At 36.7% G+C, this 14,851-nt stretch overlaps 1 pseudogene; it reads left to right on the top strand.

Annotated features, from left to right (window-relative positions):
• LOC149255834 (putative carotenoid cleavage dioxygenase 4, chloroplastic) overlaps positions 1 to 14,851 on the top strand; it is a 103,871-nt pseudogene that overhangs the window by 11,434 nt on the left and 77,586 nt on the right.

The raw sequence follows: 14,851 nt of genomic DNA, 5'->3' as shown, positions 1-14,851 counted from the left end.
GTATCAGAGCTTTGGATTCTAGGGTTTCGTTGCTCCAAACAGGTCATCGTGAAATTTTCACTATAACTTCTTTTTCTGCGACGTTTCAGAAGTTGCAAAAAAAACCCATTTGAGAAGAAATCGCGCTAAATCTCGGGTTTGAATTTCAGAGCTTTTCGCGCTATATTTGCAGAGATATGATCTGTGGAAGTTGGTTTTTTTGCAGACTCCCGAATTACATTCCAAACAGGTGACCTGGGAAAATCGTCATAACTCTCTCTTTGGGGATTTGATTGAAATTTCATAAGAAGTATAGAAAGAGGACGGACTGTAGTTTCTTGTATGAATTTTTTAGATCCAAAGGTCGAAACAGTGACTCGTGGCACATCGAACAAGTTCGCTCTACTGAACTAGTTTATAATCAAGTCACTGTGGGAGATTTCACATAACTCTTCTTTGGAGAATCCAATTTGGGTCAGACTGGTGGCATTGGAAAGAGGACACAAAGGGCTACAGCAGGTCACAAATTCAGATATAGATGATCGGAAAGTACATAGATACATCAGAGGCAATATCGAGCTCTTACAAAGTGAAAAAAGGTGTGTAGATTTTCTTAAATTTTTGCTTAAGCTTTGTTTGAAAATTTATTTTGAAGAAATTCAAAGGGAATAGAAGAGCATTATTATCGGTAAATGATGCCTCGAGGAAAGAAAATGCAAACACCTAGTAAGCAACCTGAAAGCGCTAGCATAACTCATGAAGAAGAGGAAGAAATGCTACATGATATATCAAAATTACAAAAACAAGTGCAACAAATGTCAGTCATAAAAGCTAACAGAAGCTAAGATAAATGGCATGGAAGCTAAGATGAATGGCATGGAAGCTAAGATGGACAACTTGAAGATAGATTTGAACACAAATTTGAAGACATGCATGGCAGATATGAAGACAGATTTGACAAATTTTCTACAAGAAATACTTACCAATGGTGAAATGGTAATAAAAGAAACTCATGATGCGAACAAAAGAAATGTTAATCATGATTTCTTAGACTCTAATGTGGGATCGAAAACTCACCATATTCCAAAAATCGATATGAGGAAGTTTGATGGCAAGGATTCCGCAACATGGATATTCAAATAGAGCAATTTGTCGATCTCAATAATGTGCAAAACACACAAAATGTACGTATTGCAACTTTATATTTGGAAGCAAATCATTTTGTATGGTATCAATGGCTTTCCTCTCGTAAACAAATTATCACCTGGGCAATTTCTACGGAAGAATTGATAGCACATTATGAGGATACAAAAAGCAACACTTTTTTTAGCCAATTGATAAGTCTCAAACAAAAGAGTTCAATAATGGAGCACATTGAGGAGTTCCAAAAATTGAACACAAGGGTAAAAGATATTCCAGAGGAGCATAGGATTGATGTGTTCATAGATACTTTAAAGGATAATATCCAACATGATGTTCGCATTTCAGAACCTGATTCATTAGAGAAGACATTCAGGTTAGCAAGAAAAATGGAAAACAAAATTATGGAAACTAGGAAGCATATCACTCACAACTATAAAGATGGAAGTGTGGTTGCTCCTAGTCTTCCACAACCTATAAGGTTGACACCACAACAATTGGAAAAAAAAGAGCAAAAAGACTTTCTTATAGTTGTGATAGCAAATACGCTAAAGGTCATAAGTGTGCTGAGAAGAAATTATTCTATATAGATTGTGAAGAGGAAGAAGAAAAGGAGCAAGAAAGGTCAAAAGAAGACGATATACTCCAGGAACAAATTCTAGATAAAGAAGAAATGAATCTGACCATATCTTGTAATGCATTGGTGGGAATTACCACTCCTCAAACCATCAACATAGAAAGACAAATCAAGAAGAAAAATGTGCTAGTGTTGATTGATTCAGGAAGTACCCACAATTTTATTCATTGTAAGGTAGCAAAAGAATTAAATTGCTTCTTATACCCAACACCAGAGTGTCAAGTGATGGTTGCAAATGGAGGAACAATAAATTGCTTTGGAAAGTGCCATAATATCAAGCTATCGATGAGAGAATACGTATTGACTAGCCCAATGCTTTCCATTCCAATGGAAGGTGCTCATGTTGTACTAGGAGTACAATGTCTACAATCCTTGGGTACAATAGCTTTCAATTTTCAAGAACTTTTCATTAAATTTTCTATGGAAGGAAAGGAAGTTGAATTAAGGGGTATTGCAGGGAAGCCGGGAAAAACAATTAGCTCTAATGGTATGACGAAGCTTCTAAAAAAGGAACAAAGGGGTGTAATTGCACAATTATGTTTGCTAGATGTTTCCACATTGCAATCATCTATTTCTTCAGATCTCCAAAAAGTCTTGGACAATCATTCCAAGGTATTTGAGACTCCCAAAGGTATCCCACCTATTCGTGATCATGATCATGCTATTCATTTGATTCCAGGAAGTGTTTCTCCAAACATTAGGCCGTACAGATATCCCTATTCCCAAAAGAGTGAAATTGAACGTATGGTTGCAGAAATGCTAGAGGCTGGTATAATTCAATCGAGTCAAAGTTCTTTCTCTGCTCCAGTAGTATTAGTGCACAAGAAGGATGGATCATGGCGCATGTGTCTAGATTATAGGGAGCTCAACAAGCTCACTATTAAAGATAAGTTGCCCATTCCCGTCATTGATGAATTATTGGATGAATTGCATGGATCAATTTACTTCACCAAGTTGGATCTTCGTTCAAGATATCATCAAATCAGAATGAAGACTGAAGACATTCCGAATACAGCGTTTAGAACTTATGTAATGCCTTTTGGCCTTACCAATGCACCTTCAACATTTCAAGGTTTGATGAATTCCATTTTCAAATCATTTCTTAGAAAATTTGTTTTAGTATTTTTTTATGATATACTAATCTACAGCAAGTCTTGGAAGCATCATGTTGAACATGTTGACAGGGTGCTACAATTATTGGAGGAGAAACAATTATATGCAAAAAGATACAAATGTTTCTTTGGAGTACAAGAGGTGGAATATCTAGGTCATATTGTATCTCATGAAGGAGTTAAGGTAGACCCTGGCAAAATTAAAGCCATTAAGGAATGGAAAATCCCCACATCCATAAAGCATCTGCGAGGATTTCTCAGGTTGACAGGGTATTATCGCAAGTTTGTTAAGAATTATGGGAGAATAACAGCACCTCTAACAACATTATTGAAGAAAGATGGATTTTCATGGACTCCAGAAGCAACAAAGGCCTTCGAACATCTTAAAGAGGCAATGTGCCAAGCACCAGTTTTAGCTACACCAGACTTCACAAAACCTTTATTGTGGAATGCGATGTTTCAGAAAATGGAATTGGTGTTGTTTTAATGCAAGATGAAAGACCCATTGCTTTTGAAAGTCGTCTAATCAAGGGAAAGTTTTTACACAAAGCTATTTATGAGAACGAAATGTTGGCAATACTCCATGCACTTAAGAAATGGCGACTCTACCTAATGGGAAGACACTTCAAGGCAAAAACGGATCATGATAGCCTTAAATACTTTTTAGAACAAAGATTATCCTCTGAAGAGAAACAAAAGTGGGCCACAAAGATGTTGTGTTATGACTTTGAAATCATCTACAAAAAAGGGAAGCAAAATGTGATGGCAGATGCACTCTCAAGAAAGAATGAGGAGGTGGAAGCATTGTTGTGCGCCATTTCTATTATCCAACCAGATTGGATAAACGAAGCAAGGGAGGAATGGAAGAATGACAAAGAAGTATGGGCTCTTATTCGAAAATTACAACAAGATTCCAGTACGTCTGATACATTTAGCTGGCAAAATGATTCTTTATGGTACAATGATCGCTTATACCTCTATAAGAATTCCCAACTAAAACAAAAGATTTTTATGGAATTGCACACTTCTCCCTTAAGAGGGCACTTAGGATTTTTAAAAACTTACCACGGGGTTAAGAAGGGATTTTTTTGGGATGGCTTTAAATCGGATATTCAAAAATTTGTGGCGGAATGTTTGGTTTGCCAACAAAATAAAGTTGAAACACTTAAAACACCAGGTCTATTACAACCTTTATCCATTCCAAGCCAACGTTGGGAGGAGGTTTCAATGGATTTTATCACAGGTTTACCCAAGTCTGAGGGAAAGAGTGTCATCATGGTGGTAGTTGACAGACTTACCAAATATGCACACTTTTGTGCATTATCACATCCATTTAAAGCTAGTACGGTTTCTACTGCATTTATGGAAACAATTCAAAAGCTACATGGAAACCCAAAGATTATTGTAAGTGACAGAGATCCCATTTTCACTGGAAATTTTTGGACAGAATTATTTTCTTGTTTTGGTACTTAGTTAGCTCATAATTCATCTTATCATCCTCAATCTGATGGGCAAACTAAGATAGTAAACAAATGTTTGGAAGGATATCTTCGTTGCTTTGTATCTGATAAACATACACAATGGGTCAAATGGTTGCCTCTGGTTGAATGGTGGTATAACACTTCCTTCCATACAACAACAAAAATGACCCCATTTATGGAACTTTATGGATATCAACCACCATCCATCACATCATATTTAAGAGAAAATTCTAAGGTTCAAGCAGTGGAACATCACATCGAACATCAACAACAAGACCTCCAACTCTTAAAGGATAACCTCGTGTTGACACAGAATATAATGAAACAACAGGCAGATCAACATCGCAGCGAAAGAAGTTTTGATGTAGGTGATTGGGTATTCCTACGGCTACAACCATATAAGCAAATGTCCCTCAAGCAATCTAAGAAGGATAATAAATTATCACCAAAGTATTATGGTCTGTACAAGGTGTTGCAAAAGATTGGTATTATGGCATACACATTGGAGCTTCCTACAGCTTTTCGATTTCACCTAGTTTTCCATGTTTCATGTTTAAAGAAGGTTATAGGCGGCAAGTTCCCAGTTCAAACAATATTTCTAGAACTTGACAAGGAAGGAAAAATTATTTTGGAACCGGAAGCAGTCACAGAAACAAGAACTCGACAGCGACGAAATCGATCAATTTCAGAGTATCTTATCAAGTGGAAGAACTTATCCGCTGAAGATTTCACATGGGAGGATGAGAATTTTATACAGAAGCATCTAGAACTACTCAAGTGTTGAGGACAACACTTTTTTTGAAGGAGGGGCACGTTGGGTCCCTATAATACTAGTAATTACCCCATTACTATTGTAGTTGCATCCCTTATTAATATTTTTGTGCCCCTATTATCCCCATATTGTTATTATTGTGCCCCATAGAATCCCTCTATTGTTATTTTTGTGGCTTTATATTATTATTGTTAGGTCGGCTGGGTTATATTGTGACTCCTTATACTCCTATATATAGAAATGAGGTTTTGTCATTTGAATCATCCAAGAATTGTTCATTTATGTAATGTAAAGGAGGTTGCCCCCTCGAAGAGGCTAAATTCTAAGGCGTTGATCTATTTTTTTTATCTTTTCTTGAGCTGGTTTCATAACACTCATTAATTGGAAGAACTTACCCGTTGAAGATTTCACATGAGAGGATGATAATTTTATATAGAAACATCTGGAATTACTCAAGCGTTGAGAAAAAACCTTTTTGAAGGAGGGGCATGGTAGGTCCCTATAATACTAGTGTATTCCCTTTATTGTTATTGCTAGTGCAACCCCCTATTGTTATTGTTGTGTACATGTATCCCCCATGTTGTTATTGTTGTGCCCCATAGAAGCCGACTATTTTTATTGTTGTGTCCTTACATAATTATTGTTTTGTAGTCTCTGATTATATTATGATCCCTTAGACTCATATATATACCAATGAGGTCTTATTATTTGAATCATCCAATAATTGTTTATTGGTATAATATAGAGGAGGTTTCCCCCTCTAAGAGGCTACTTTTTAAGTTGCCGATCTATCTTTTCTTCTACTTTGTGAGCCAGTTGCATAACATCCATCCCTAAGGACAAGAAAGCTTCAAAATATTTCTTTGGAAAGATAAACTTTATAAGAAAATTTCTCCCAAATTTCACTAAAATTGTCAAACCAATGAATAATCTCTTGAAGAAGGATGCCACATATATATGGGATAAAAGGAAAAAGAAATATTTTGAAGAAATAAACCAGAGAATCAAAACAACCCATCTTTTGGTTATCCTATATTACTCAAAATATATCATTATTTACTCCTTTTCCTCTAAAGATACAATTGTATTGATCCTTTATGTAGAAATATTAAGAGGGAATTTGTGGCCAATTGTATTCAAGAGCAAGGCCAGAGATTTTGAGGCTAGATATAACATGATTGAAAATAAACCATATGCCTTAATTCCCTCAAGAACTTCAAAACCAATGGGGGACATAATAAGATTAGACATACATCCAATACCTAACATTAAAGGATGTTTTGACACCACTGACTATATGGGCTCTAAAGGAAAGTGGGTATCTAAGATTTAGGAATATGACCTAGACATCAAACCCAATAAAATAGTCAAGGGCCTACTACAAAGGAATTAGAACTTGATGATCAGTTACTCTAATATGATCTACTATCTGAGAAAATTATGCACCCCACCATATATGGTTGACCATAAGAGAAGTTCCTTGAGATTAAAAGATATGGAGTATTTCTTGACCCAATATTGTGTTTGTTGGAAGAGCTCAGATGGGGTGATTCTCAAGTGTGTAAACAAGCAAGAGGAAGAAAAGTTAATCTTAGCTACGAGATATTATTGGCATACGATTTTTACTGACACACAAACATGTTATGGCATACTAACCATGTTAATTTATCACCCAAAAAAAAAACTTCCTACCTTCCTTTGAAATCTATGATAATTGACATGCCCATATCAACCAAGCTCATATCCATTAGGATAAGATCATCATCCAAACCCATATTCATTGAGATGGGTAAATAAGGATGTAGGAAATTAGATTTGCTATTAGTGTGAATTTTATTGATGAAGTAGAACTAGATGTAGTTGCCCTTGATGTATGTGGAGTGGTGTTCGAAATTCCATATATATACATGTAGGATGTTGTAACAACCTTGGTAAATATTCTATGTAATAAAAGTTAAAAAAAATAACCACTGATGAACGGGACACTTATTCCAAGCTAAATGTTGGGCAAGACATCCTAGGGGGTGTTCATTTGGTTGATTATGACTAAGGAAATGGGAAAAGTCAATGGCTAAGGCTTTGGAAAGAAAAAATGGTATTTTTCACACAATTATTTATGAAAATAATGGAAATTAGGAGAAAAAGGAGGTGAAAGGTCACATGTTGCACATGAGGAGGAAAATGAAAGAAAATAGAGGCCTCATTCATAAAAGGGCTTCTGAGGATCAGTTGGTAACTTTTTGTCAGTTCAGTTTTGGAGCACTCTTATTATTCTCTTTCTCATACTTTTAGATAATTAGAGTTTTTTTTTGGAGCACTTTGGCATTGGAGCAAGAAAGGCAAAGAAAGCAAGAGGAAGCAAGGATCAAGTAGGGAAAGGTAGGATCAAGAAGCTATAACGAACTTCAACGTAGGTATCGACTTGCATGTGTATTTTCCTTGCTAGATTTGGCAGACATGGTATTGCATGTGGTTCTTTTCTAGCATGGCACGGGTTTTTCCAGGTGTAACAATGTTCTTCATCTTAGCCTTGCCATTTTTGAATAGCCATGGTGTGATGGGGTTCTCATGTTTGGTTGAGCTAGATTGTCGGATGGCTTTGAAGCTAAGTGAGGTGGATCTCTGTAATGATAGAACTCATGGCCTAGTAACCTGTGAACCAGACCGTTGGTTGCAGTAAAGCTGAATTTTGTGTTACCTCAGATGGCCTATGAACCATTGTCAGTGAATGGAAAGATATACGGTAAAGCCTAGAGATGGTTTTCTCTTCGTTGGATCTAGTAATATTGGTTTTGGGATATGCAGTAAAGCCTAAAGAGTGGGTTTTGGTTTAGGCCCTGGTGATTCGGGTTTGGATTGCTGTAAAACCTGAGAGACTAGGGGACAACAAAATTCCTCACGGTGTAGGCGGAGAAATCCGGTGGCATCCATGCTTGTTTGGCCTAGTGATTGGGTGGAGATCACGAAAACGCTTGTTACGATGTGTTCATTGTGTTGGCCTAGTGATCCAGGATGGATTATGGTAAAGCTTGGTTTCTATTGATGCAGGTGTGCTGGTTTAGCCTCGGTATGCCTTGGTTGAGTTTTTTTTGTTTGAGTCCCACAATCATGCTTGGAATATGACATGGGGGTGAATAGATTTGGCTCAACCATTCTATGGTCGGGTGGAATGTGGTAGTCCCATCTCCGGTTGGTTTATTGCATTCATTAATGAAAAATTCATTACCTTGATTTCCATGTGCAAATGTACTGATGTATATATGGATTTTGATAGCTGATATGTTTATGGTATTTTTGATCCTATTATGCTAGTTATATGTAGATTTTGTGACAACAACTATGTATGGATCTCAACATGTTTTTGCTTGTACATGAATGGATAATGTGTCTATGACCTAATAAATGAATATGCAGCAAATGGCATGAGGGAACAATGGTTTATAGCGATTTTCAGATAAGTATGCAATCCTTACACTTAATTATGTCGTGGCCTAGGTTCTAGGCCTGAAAAAGTGGCTTAAATCCTAGGGCCGCTGGCACAAAACTGGCAGGTTTGGTCCATAGTCACTGGGTTGTAGGCCTATGAGGGTGACTTTAGGTCTCTAGTCACTCCCTTGCCCATAGTATGAGAGCGGCTATGGCCTCAGAGGTTTAGAAAAACAGTGGTACCCACACACAGGCTTTCTGAGTGGCTGACTTGTCTTCTGAGGGTTTTGTTCATGATGTTGGATGACTATGTGTGATGTTTCGTTGATCCCACTTCGTTAAGGTTACCTAGGAGGTTGAATCTGATCATAGTAGCCTCTTGTCTCATGTTTACCTCGATTGGCATAGTTACTTGGATGGATGTGGGAGGAGGGGGTTACAAATGCAATCTTCATGCAGATATCCAACCAATACTGCCTCATTAAGGATGGGAAATCCTTCATCATCAACAAAAACAAGGGAAAATCTAAAATTTCACCAGTAAGTGCTAACCAAACCAAGAAACTAATTAATTCTAGCAAGAATTATGTTTTACTGTTTTTATGAGAAAATTAATCTATGGAAGAGTTAGTGAGAGCAAAGTCATCTTTGGAGGGGTGTACTAAGAAATAGGAAAACAACTAGAATAGTTGCCATAGGCATAGAAGAATGTTTTCTAGAATCCTGGAGGGCTATCGCCCAAGAGGGAAGTGGAGGACGAGATCCAGCTATTGCCAGACTTTTGATTACCAAATAGTGGTCATAAATTCAGCCCGTTATAGAAGCGACGTAAAGAAGCAGTTGCAAAAACTATTGGATCATGGTGTCATTCAACCAAGTACATCAGTGTGTGGGTCATCCATAATCATTGTGCCAAAGAAGGATGAGATTTAGTTGATGTGCATAGATTATAGAGCATTAAACAAAATTATGTCAGAATAGGTACCCCCTGTTGAGGATATATGATCTATTGGATCAATTGCAACAACTAAAATACTTCACCAAGCTAGACTTAAAGTCTATATATAACTTTGTTCAAATAAAAGAAGAAGATACTTGAATGACGACCTTCAAAACCAAGAAAGGTTTTTCATGAGTGGTTAGTGATGTTGTTTGGCCTATGCAATGCACCAACTACACTTATGAGGTGAATGAATGATATACTACGCCCTCTTATAGATTCATTTGTTATTGTTTATTGAACTGATATATTAGTATACAATGCTACTTAGGAGGATCACATATCACATTTGACACATGTGCTAGAGACTTTCAAGAAGCACTATTTGTTGGAAGATCTCAAGAAGTGTGAGTTTACATGATAACCTTTGGTGTATCTAAGGGATGTGATAGGTGGATGAGAGTTGAAGATAGATATTGCCAAGAATGGGGCCATCATGAGGTGTCTGATGCCTACTAATGTTTTTGAGGTCATGAGTTGCATTGGGCAACACAACACCTGAGGAAATTCATATTAACCTCATTTTCAATGATAGCATCACCGCTCCATGCCATAATAGTTGAATGGTAATAGTTTCTAGTGGGGAAAGGGTTAACATAGTGCCTTTGAGGACTTAAAGAAGAATATCAGTCAAGCACTAGTTCTAGCATTATCGAATTTGCCTTTGAGGACTTAAAGAAGAATGTCAGTGAAGCACTAATTCTAGCATTAACGAATTTGAAACATATCTTCAAAGTGGAGATAGATGCGAGGGGGCATACTATGGGAGTGATCTTGATGCGGGGAGAAATTTCTATATGCTACCATTATGAATTATTTCATTGGGAAATTTTTAACTACCCTACCTATGACAGGGAGCCCCATGCCCTAGTGCAAGATGTAAGGAAGCGAAAACATTATTTGATGGGAAAGGAGACAATAATCTACATAGATCACTAGCCACCACATTTTTCGCATGCCCTCAGTAAGCTGAAAAAAAACAAGTGTTACAAGTGGATGAGGTTTAAAAAAAAAAATCACTTAGCAATTGTATAAGAGGGGCAACACAAACAAGTTGGTCAATATGATTTCAAGGCCACCCACATCAAATATCACAACTTTGGGAAATTTTATGCACATGAATCCAATCACCCATGATTATTATAGAGGCATATTTCATAGGATGGGGACTTTAAGGAGGTGTTTCAATAGTTGTAGAGCCAAATACATGTGCATGATGGTACCAAAACAATTGACTACGATCTCTAAGATGAGTTACTCTACAAGTTGAATAAGTTATGTGTTTTTAAAGGTGAGTGAGTGCAACTGCGTAAAGAGGCTCACACCTCAAATGTTGCAGGACACTTTGCTATAGGGAAGACAATAGCCAACTTGTAGATCTATGTGTATTGGGCTAAAATGCAAGAACATGTAGCTAGGTTCATAAGAAGATGTGTACTTTGTTTTACCAATAAGCCTAGTAACAAGAATTAGAGTCTATATCATCCGTTGGTTATACCCACTCATCCTTGGGTAAGCATTTCCATGGAATTTTTGGGAGGTTCACCAATAATCAGGAAGGAAAAGAAACAATGAATGTATTCATTGAATAGGTTTGGGTGCACTTTGGGATATTGGGAAGCAATTTTTAGATAAGGACACAAGATTTCTCAATGTATTTTGGACTACATTGTGAGAGAAGATGAATAGAAAGTTAAAGAGCATTCCATCTATAGACAAACGGGGATACAGAAATAGTCAACAAGACATTGGTATAACTTTTTAGGGGTTAGAATCAGAGGTATTTGAAGATCTGGGATGAAAGTATGGTATATACACAACACTCTTATAATAGAACAATCCACACTTCTACTAGTAAGTCCCCATTTGAAACTTGTTTAGGTTGTCTGCGACTTTCACCTTTGGATATGACATATGGATAGAAAGGAGAAGTGAGGGGGGATCTTGCAGGGAATGCCTTGAGGGCTAGAAATTTGCTGAGAAGATCAAAAAGATCCATATACAGATATAATAAACACTACAGAAGTCATGGGAAAAATATAATTCTAGGCATGAAGTCATGGGAGATACAGTGTGGTTATAATTGAACAAGGAGTGGATACAAGGTCTTGGTAAGAAAATAAAAGCTCTAGTATATGGTCCCTTTGAGATATTGGAAAAGGTGGGAGATAATGCCTATAGAATCAGTGAACCCCCATCCATGTGCATTCACTCAGTGGTGAACATAAAGAATTTGAAACTTAATGAGATTTTCATGTTAAATCAAGAAGATGAACATGTCCTATCTTCTATAGAGGATTTAGCCCCAGATGCTCATGTAGAGTTGACAGAGAATAGACTTTTGTAGAAAAGGTCCAAAATTACAAGATAGGGGAAACCTTTGGCATAGGGGTTGAAAAGACAACGTCTAGGCAAAGCTAAATTAGACAATTGAGAGAAGGTGGAGGAATTTTTTTCTAACCTCTGTTAGTAGAGGTTTTTGGGGACCAAAATCCTCCAAAAATGGGAGGTATGATCTAGATTAGATCATTACATTGTTTTTCATCCATCTTGATGATTTTAGAGTTGAGAAAGTGGAGGGATTGACTCATAGGACCATTTTTAAAGGTGGCATGACCCCGTTTCGCAAATTGAGGTTTGAAACCTCTTAGGAATACTTTGAGACATCAACCAACATTTTTTGGGGGTATAAATTTGTTCCTTCAACATACACCCTTTTGTGTTGTTTTGCAAATACAAACCTTTCCAACGACACAAGGATTGCCTTGACCGGAGTCCATATACAAAAATTATGCAACTCGTAAGTTAATTTTCTTTTTTTTTTTACCATCATAATTCGAGAGGATGCCACATTAAGCCTCATTATTCATGAAAAATGGGCTAGCCATGTGATCATGATGAAAACGACTCTAGAAGAGTCAGTTTTGTAATTCTAGTTAAAAGGTGAATGAGTCAAACCTAACCACTAGTAGATTATAGAACTATGTTATAACAGGACCATTAGGAGGAAAAGGGGCGTCATTCTATTGAAGTGTATTTCGTTCCATAAATAAGAGCAAAAATAAAATTAAAAATATTTATATATATGAGATGTGAAATTTATTAAGAATTAACATAAATGTATATAAAATAATTAAAATTAAAAAAAATTCTACATATATAGAAATATGAAATTTAATGTAAAGAGATTTGATCTCTAAACACTTAACAAATTTAAAATTAAATGTATAATTTTTTTTTTTCAAGTTTAAGATAAGATTAACCATATAACTAAATGAAATGAAATTATGATTACAAATTTTATAATAATTTTAACTTTTTCCGAAGTAAATAAAAAACTTTTTGACTGAAATGGTTTCTTTGAAAACTAGATTAATCAACTTTAGCATTTCACTTGGAATCTCATATTGAATTGATTGATAAGGATTGCCTGTTATCGAATTACATACACAGGAAAAGTTGATAAGAATAATGCTGCTACTCAGCCCACTAGTTACAGATAAACCATAAGAACTGGATTGTACAGGATTAAACATAATCCGATAGGGTGGTGTTTAAACTGAACGAGGTTGGAGTATTTAGTGTTTAAATTTTTGGAAATTCTGCTTCTTTCAGTGAATGTAAATGTAGTTGTAATTTGACAATAACATTTGCGGCAAACATTTTTATCTTTTTCTTGTGCTTAAAAATAAGTGATTGGTGTAAAAGAAACGTTGGCATACAGAAAACGCAGCTAGTTGAATTTGCTTCGGATAATTGTACCCGACAAAATAAACTTTCGATTATTTTATTAAAAACAAAATCTATACAGATTTGAAGTACACATATAATAGATTTAGAGGATATGTGTAATCATGACTATACAGTTTTCATATTTTCATTTTTTTTATAATTTATAATTGATTTTTTTATGTTTCACAATTAAAATATAAAACTCATAAAAATAGTCAGATAAAAAAAAAACAAAACAACAATAATTTCCCACGCTTAAGATTTTCCCAATCCATTTCCACGTGTTCTGCAAACATATATCTTTCGGTAAACCAAATGGTCGATGGTGAGTGATTAATAACTTTATCGATAATTCGCTGAGGCCTTCCATGGATCCAAGATTTGTGTTGGCTGGAAACTTCGCTCCAGTACAAGAGACTGCACCAGTGGGGTGCGACAAGATACAGGGCACTCTCCCTGCCTGCGTCGACGGTGTTTATATCCGCAATGGGCCACCATCTTTTCGACGGCCACGGAATGCTTCACGCCGTCAGGATCAAAGACGGCCGAGTAACGTTCTGCAGCCGTTACGTCCGCACGCACAAATTCGTGCAAGAAGAGACGGCGGGAGGCCGGGTGGTGCCCAACTTCTTTTCCGGTTTCTACAGCCTCGGCGCCGGATTGGCCAGGTGAGTCCTGTTCAACGCCAGAGTGGCTCTCGGCCTCTTTAATCCCTACAATGGCGCGGGATTGGCCAATACCAGTCTCTTATATTTCAATCGCAGACTGATGGCGCTCGAGGAATCCGGCGACATGGTCACTGTCGGCAGGTATGACTTCGACGGGAAACTCTTCATCGCCATGACAGCACATCCCAAGATTGACCCCGAGACGCGAGAGCTTTTCGCTTTCCGTTGGGGTTTCATTCCTCCGTTTCTCAATTATTTCAGAGTGTCGCCTGCCGGAGAAAAAGAACCCGACGTTGGAATCCTGTCGATATTGCAGCCGTAGTGTATTCACGATTTTGCGATAACAAAGCAGTATGCCATATTTCCCGATACCCAGATGGTGGTGGACCCCATGAACATGATTGTTGGTGGCGGCTTTCCCAGGGGCGGTGGAGATATGCAATATGAAGTGTTGGAATCACAAATTTGAATTATGAATTCTGCATAATTTTAGTGGTACAAAGATTTTCACGGTGTTGAATCTATTTATGTATAGAATGCATTTTAAAGAACAAAAACTCATAATTTCACCAACAAATTTATTGTCGGATTCTAAATAAAAGGCCAAAATGTGGAGGAGTTAGATTGTGCCATTAAAAGTATTTGTCCAACTATGTCAAAAAAAAAATTCTTTTACACCTACTTTGAAGAATTAAATGGGTAGGTTGATACTATATCTAAGAAACCCTTGATCTTTCCAAAAAAACACATATATTCATAAAATCAAGGATGATCAAATCATTTCTTATATTAAGAACAACTTCATAGTAATAAGCCACATGGCTATGCTAGATTTCCTAAAAAGAAAATATGTAAAGTTTTTTGCTATAGCTTTTAACTTTGAGATGCCATGATTATGCTCAAA

Source organism: Pinus tabuliformis, chromosome 7, assembly GCF_031772625.1.
Source record: "Pinus tabuliformis cultivar Carrire ecotype Pingquan chromosome 7, CPIR1, whole genome shotgun sequence".
In the NCBI taxonomy this organism is placed as follows: Eukaryota; Viridiplantae; Streptophyta; class Pinopsida; order Pinales; family Pinaceae; genus Pinus; species Pinus tabuliformis.
This window is presented reverse-complemented; position numbering and strand designations above follow the sequence as displayed.